The following is a 6,029-nucleotide window of genomic DNA, read 5'->3' on the forward strand; positions in this document are numbered from 1 at the left end:
ATCATCTATCTCGTGGCCCTTGACACACACACACACACACACACACACACAGAGCACACACATATATATAGTGGCCCTTGAGAATACAGGCTGCAATAGCTTCTTGGCCCCCACCAAACACACACACACACACAAAACAAAAATTTCCCCAAAGAGTTTTAATAGCTATCTGCTCAAGTTTCGTATCCCTACTCAGCCATGGAAACCCAGTGGGTGACCTTTGGGCAACAAGTCACACTCTCTCAGCCTCAGAGGAAGGCAAAGGCAAACCCCTCTCTGAACAAATCTTGCCAAGAAAACCCCATGATAGGGTTTTCGCCATGAGTCGGAAACGACTTGTGAAGGCACGCAACCACAACAAAAACGACCCTTTTCTTTCTCTTTCCTTCTGTCTGCCTCGCCTGCTGCTGCCCATCCATCTCTGTCTTTGCCAAAAGGACACCAGAGGGAGGGAGTTTTTAACACTTATTTTTCTGGACTTGGTCAAAGGAAGCTCAGAGTGGTTAAAATTTCTGACCCAGTCCATCTCCTTCATCACAATTCCCTGGGTGTCACTCCAAAGACGGTTGTGGTTGTGGTTGTTGTGTGCCTTCAAGTCGTTTCCAACTTATGGCGACCCTATCATGGGGTTTTCTAGGCCAAGTTTGCTCTCAGAGGAGGTTTACTCTTTCCTTTCCCCTGAGGCTGAGAGAGTGTGACTTGACAAGGTATGGAGAACCTGGCATGCAAGACATCCAGAGGTTGAGCACCGTCCAGTCGGAGAGGTTTTTGGAGGGTTTAGAGGCCTATGAAAGCGTCTTCTCTTGGGCTCCTGGGGCTGGTTCCAGACAACCATTGGCATGCACTCCCTGGGAAAAGATCAATAAAGGTTATTGATTGACATGATGAAATAATAATAATTAAAAAATACAGCCCTAGTAGACTAGACAACCAGTATGCAAAGGGATCTTGCAGCACCTTTGAGACCAACTGAAAGAAAGAGGTTGGTAGCTTGAGCTTTCCTAGGCTTAAGTCTACTTCCTTCCAAATGCATCTGAGGAAGTTGACTGAAGCCTAGGAAAGCTCATGATGCCAACTTCTTTCTTTCAGTTATTATTATTATTAACCTTTATTTATGAAGCGCTGTAAATTTACACAGCGCTGTACATACAATCTTTTTAGTTAGACGGTTCCCTGCCCTCGGGCTTACAATCTAAAAAGACATGACACAGAAGGAGAAGGGAGTGCTGGAGGGAAAGGGTAAGAGGTCCAGCAGTTCCTCTCTACCTCCGAGGCCTGGACCAAGGCAGATGGACTGGAGGGAGGGCTTGGCTTCAAAATGGAAGGTTAATCATTATCCAGGGAAAATACATACTCACAAGTAGGATAATGCATATACAGTACATAGCAATACAGGAAATGGATCGATAAACAGCCAACAACAGAACATCAGATAGTAAGCGACAATTATGCAATGCCTGGGAAGGCTTCTCTGAACAGGATGGTTTTCAACTCCGTTTTGAAGCTGGTAAAAGAAGTGATGGCTCTTGCTTGTGGGGGAAGAAGGTTCCAGGAGTGAGGGGCAGCGAGTGAAAAGGGGCGAATCCGGGATGGGGCAGAGGAAATCCTGGGCTGAGACAGCAGACCTTGACTACTAGAACGGAGGGCCCGAGTGGGAAGGTGAGGAGAAAGAAGATCTGATAAGTAAGGAGGGGCCAGTCCATGGAGGGCTTTAAATATCGACAGCAGGAGCCTCAAAGGTGCTGCAAGATCCCTTTGCTTGCCAGTGAAATCGACAGGACTTCAATGGGACTCCCCTCATCCTGCTCAAATGTCATGGCAGAGCAGTGGGATTTATTTCCCCAAGACAGGCACCTTGAATACACACACAACTATGTGCGGGATGAGGCGTGTGAGAAACAATTGTATGATATGAGTGGTGTGAGTCCTCTGTGATATCTCCTTTTATATCCCATAAATGCCTGCTTCCACAGGCCTCCTCTTCCTGGTTAATCTCACCTTTTGCTTCCCCAGCCTTAACTAGTGTTTGAATGGGCTTCAGAAGTCACATATAGACAAAAGTCACAATAGATGCCTCCACTGAAAATTGTGCATCCCTCCAGAGGTTGCCCCAACAAGTCAATAGCAAGCAATGATGAGAGTTGTAATCCAAAAATATAGGGAAGGCCGCATGATTCCCTGTGGCTGTGATGGAGACTTTTACTAGCCAGGATCCTGTCATATATGGTTTGTAGTAATACATAATATCCTTCCAGTAGTCACCACAGCCGACTTAAATAACTTTAGACAATGAAGACATTGAAACAGTTGAAGATTTTCCATACCTTGGCTCAGTCCTTAATCACAATGGAGACTGCCGTCAAGAAAAATGAATGAAGATACTGGAAAACCTTTTGTATCAAAATTTATTCACATGTGTTCACACCAACAACTAATAATAGACAGTGAATTATTAAATAACCATACATATAGCTACCAATGAAACTGCAGTCAAGGAATCAGGAGACAAGACTTGGAAGGGCCGCTATAAAGAAACTAGACAAGATCCTCAAGTGTAAAGACATACAACTGAATACTAAAGTTAGGCTTTTCTCTGCTATTGTATTTCCCGTTTCTGTGCATGGTTGTGAAAGCTGGACAGTGAAGAAAGTGGATAGGAAGGGAATCAACTTATTTGAGATGTGATGCTGGAGAAGAGGGCTGAAAAGACAAATAAATGGGTCTCAGAGCAAAGCCAGCCTGAACTCTCCCTAGAAGCCAAATCATTAAACTTCGAGACTCTTGTACTTTGGGCATATCAGGAGAAGACATGACTCACTGAAAAAGATGATAAGTAGAAGACACTAGGAAAGGAGGAAGGCCTTATTCCAGATGAAGACCTTACTCCAGGTTAAGGAAGCCAAGGCCCTGAGTCTGCAAGACCTGAATGGGGCTGTTGAGGACAGGGTGACTTGGGGGTTCTCCACTTTATGGGGTCTGTATAAGTCAAAGTTGACCGGGGGGCGGGCAGTTACAGTAACTTTTTATACAAGACTAGCAGTGTAGTGATTGAGTGCTGGACTATGATTCTGGAGACCAGGGTTCGAATCCTGACACAGCCATGGGCAAGTCACACTCTCTCAGCCTCAGAGGATGGCAATGGCAAACCTCCTTCTGAAGCAACTTGCCAAGAAAACCCAGTGATAGGGTCGCCTAGGCTTAGGATCGCCATAACTAGGGAAGGTCTTGAAGGCAAGCAACAAAAGCAGAGGGGGATCTCGCTGCAACCTCCTTGGGTGCCTCTGCACTCGAAATGATGCAGTTTGACACCACTTTGACTGCCATGGCTCCATCCTACAGAACCCTGGGATTGGCAGTTTTGTGATGCACCAGCCCAGTTTGGCAGAGATGGCTAAAGACCTTGTAAAAGTACCAATCCCAGGGTTTGGAATGGAGCCACAGCATTTAATATAGCGTCAAACTGCATTCTTTCTTACAGTGTAGATGCACCCACCTGAGTTGTCAGTGCCCTTTCTAGGGGGCTTCCAGCTTTTCAGTTTCCCTCCAGCTTGCGCTAAACTGAAGTTGTTGTTGTTGTTGTTGTTGTTGGGGGGGGTTCAGCAAAGCACAAAGAGGGGTGACCAGGGGTCTTCCTTTTCCAGGATACATCCTCCATTTCAACCTACTGTCCAGGAGGAATTTCAAATCGTCCTCTATTCTAAGACGCATGTGTTTACATTTCTAGAGGGGTGTTTCGAAGCTGCAGAAAGGATCCAGTTTGGCACCGCTTTAAGTAGCTTGGCTCAGTGCTAGGGAATCCGGGGATTGGCAGTTTGCTGTGGCACTAGAGCGCTCTAACAGAGAAAGGCTACATGTGTCACAAGAGGTGACTGCATCCACAGTGGCTCAAGGCTATGGGATTCTGGGGGAGCTGGAGTTTGTTGTGGGCCCAGAGCGGAGCGGGCAAGTATTCCCCCATGATCACCATTGAGCAAATATTCCCCAATGATCCCCTATGGGCAAGTACCTCCCCATTTCTGTGTGAGTGTTTTAAAACTTTTCTCTGGCTCCCACTTCCCCCTCCAATGCTCTTCCCTTTTGGGGTCCTCCTTGACATCTGGCCAGCCCTGTGTGTCCAGGGGTGGTTTTGGGAGCTCCTCCTCCTCCTCCTCTTGGCCTGCCTTGCTTTTTCCTGCCGCTTTCTCAATGCTCGCTTGTCTCTCCCTCCGCCTCTGAAGTGACGGAATCCCCAGTCTGTTGCCTCCTGTTTAATGCCGTTGCCCAGACCACGGTGGCTCTGCTCCAAGGCTGAAGGAGCTGCAGAGCAGAGGCAGCACCAGAGAGAGCAGGGAGCTGCTGCTGCTGCTGCTGCTGCTGCTGCTGCAGCCGCCAGATGTTCCCGCCTGCTGCTGGGCCTCCTCCTCCTCCTCCTCCTTTCCCCCCAGTCGACTAAACTGGGCCCTTTCCAGCCCCTGTCCTCCCTCCTCAAAAGTTTGTTGACAAGCGCTACCAGGAGAGACTGACTGCGCACCCAACTTTATTTTAGGGACCAGGGGAATGACTAACCAAAGGAGCCCTGAGGACAGGAAACAACCCTATTTTTAGGCAGGCCCTTGGTTCAGGGCAGCAAAAGGCGCCTGGCTCTGCCTTGGGGGGGGGGGGGCACAGCTCCCTCCTCTCCCTCACAAAGCCACTTCCAGATGCCAGGAGCTGGGTGTAGTGTTGTTATTGTTGTTTGTTTGTTGTTGTTTTCCATCCAAACAACACACTGCCCTGGCCAAGTTTTGCCCTCCCTGGCATCCTGGGGGTCAGGAAAGAAAAAGTAAAGAGAAAGTACACACACGCACACACACACACACACCCCACACACATTCAGTCATCTTGTCCAGGCCCACGCACTCTTGTTATGGATACAATTGGTTTTAATTTAATTTGGGGTTTCCAGGACACAGGCCCACGGCTGTTTCCAGCATCCCGGGTCCAAAGGCATCCCTCAGAATATCAGGTGCACTTTGGGTGACCCCTCTCACTTACTCACTCTCTCTCTCTCACACACACAAACATAAGGACAGGCAAGTCTTGCTTCTGGGCCTTTCTCCTCATCAAATACTACTATTTCTCGGCTTCTGAGCTGACAGTGTGGGGACACAGCGTCTCTTCTGCCTTGGAAAAACTACCTCTGCAAATGTGAAGTTGAAGGCTTTCGTGGCCGGCATCCATAGTTTTTTTGTGGTTTTTGGGGGCTATTTGGCCATGTTCTAGAAGAGGTCACAAAAATGTGTGTGTGTGTGTGTGTGTGTGTGTGTGTGTGTATCCCACTCTCTTCCATGCCAGCATTCTCTGAAGATGCTGGCGAAACGTCAGGAATAAACTCTTCTAGAACATGGCCACATAGCCTGAAAAACCTGCACCTGCAATATTTTTCTCCATGGCCCTTTCATACTATATTAATTACTACACAGTGGCACAACTAGGGGGTGCGGGGGATACGGACCACACTGGCTGACACCCCAGAAGAGGGCTGACACCCAGTGGGGACCTCCTCCCACTGTGCCCTTCCCAGCTTCACTGAGGTGTGCCTCTCCTGGCTTTGTTTTGGCAGCAGAGGCCTCCTCACAAGGACAGCTCCACCACCATGGGAAGGAGAAGGCCAAGCACGCCCATTTGGCTGCTGCCACACACACACACACACACACGCCCCCTACATGACAGGGTTGGGGACACCACTGTGTTACATGCAGCTTTGAAACTAAAATTACGCTGGGAAAGAAGCGGCTTTGGCAATACCCATCACACAACAGCACTTCCAACCCATAGCTGCCCTGTCCCAGACCTGTCCCTTTTAATTGACAGGGGAAACCCATTAATGACCCAGCAATCATGCAAGTCCCCAGTGTAAAATGTCACTCCCAGAGCAGTTGCACGGTTGCCAGTCATGTGGTGTTAGTATCCCTTCCTCCTCATTACTATTCCAAAGGACCCTGATTACTTTAATTTTTTGCTATTTCCTTTCTTTCTTTTCTTTTTACCTTTTAAGACTTCAATGGTGG

The sequence above is a fragment of the Sceloporus occidentalis genome, unplaced genomic scaffold (genome assembly GCF_023333645.1).
Source record: "Sceloporus occidentalis isolate IW3139 unplaced genomic scaffold, rSceOcc1.0.p SCAF_3, whole genome shotgun sequence".
Classification (NCBI taxonomy): domain Eukaryota; kingdom Metazoa; phylum Chordata; class Lepidosauria; order Squamata; family Phrynosomatidae; genus Sceloporus; species Sceloporus occidentalis.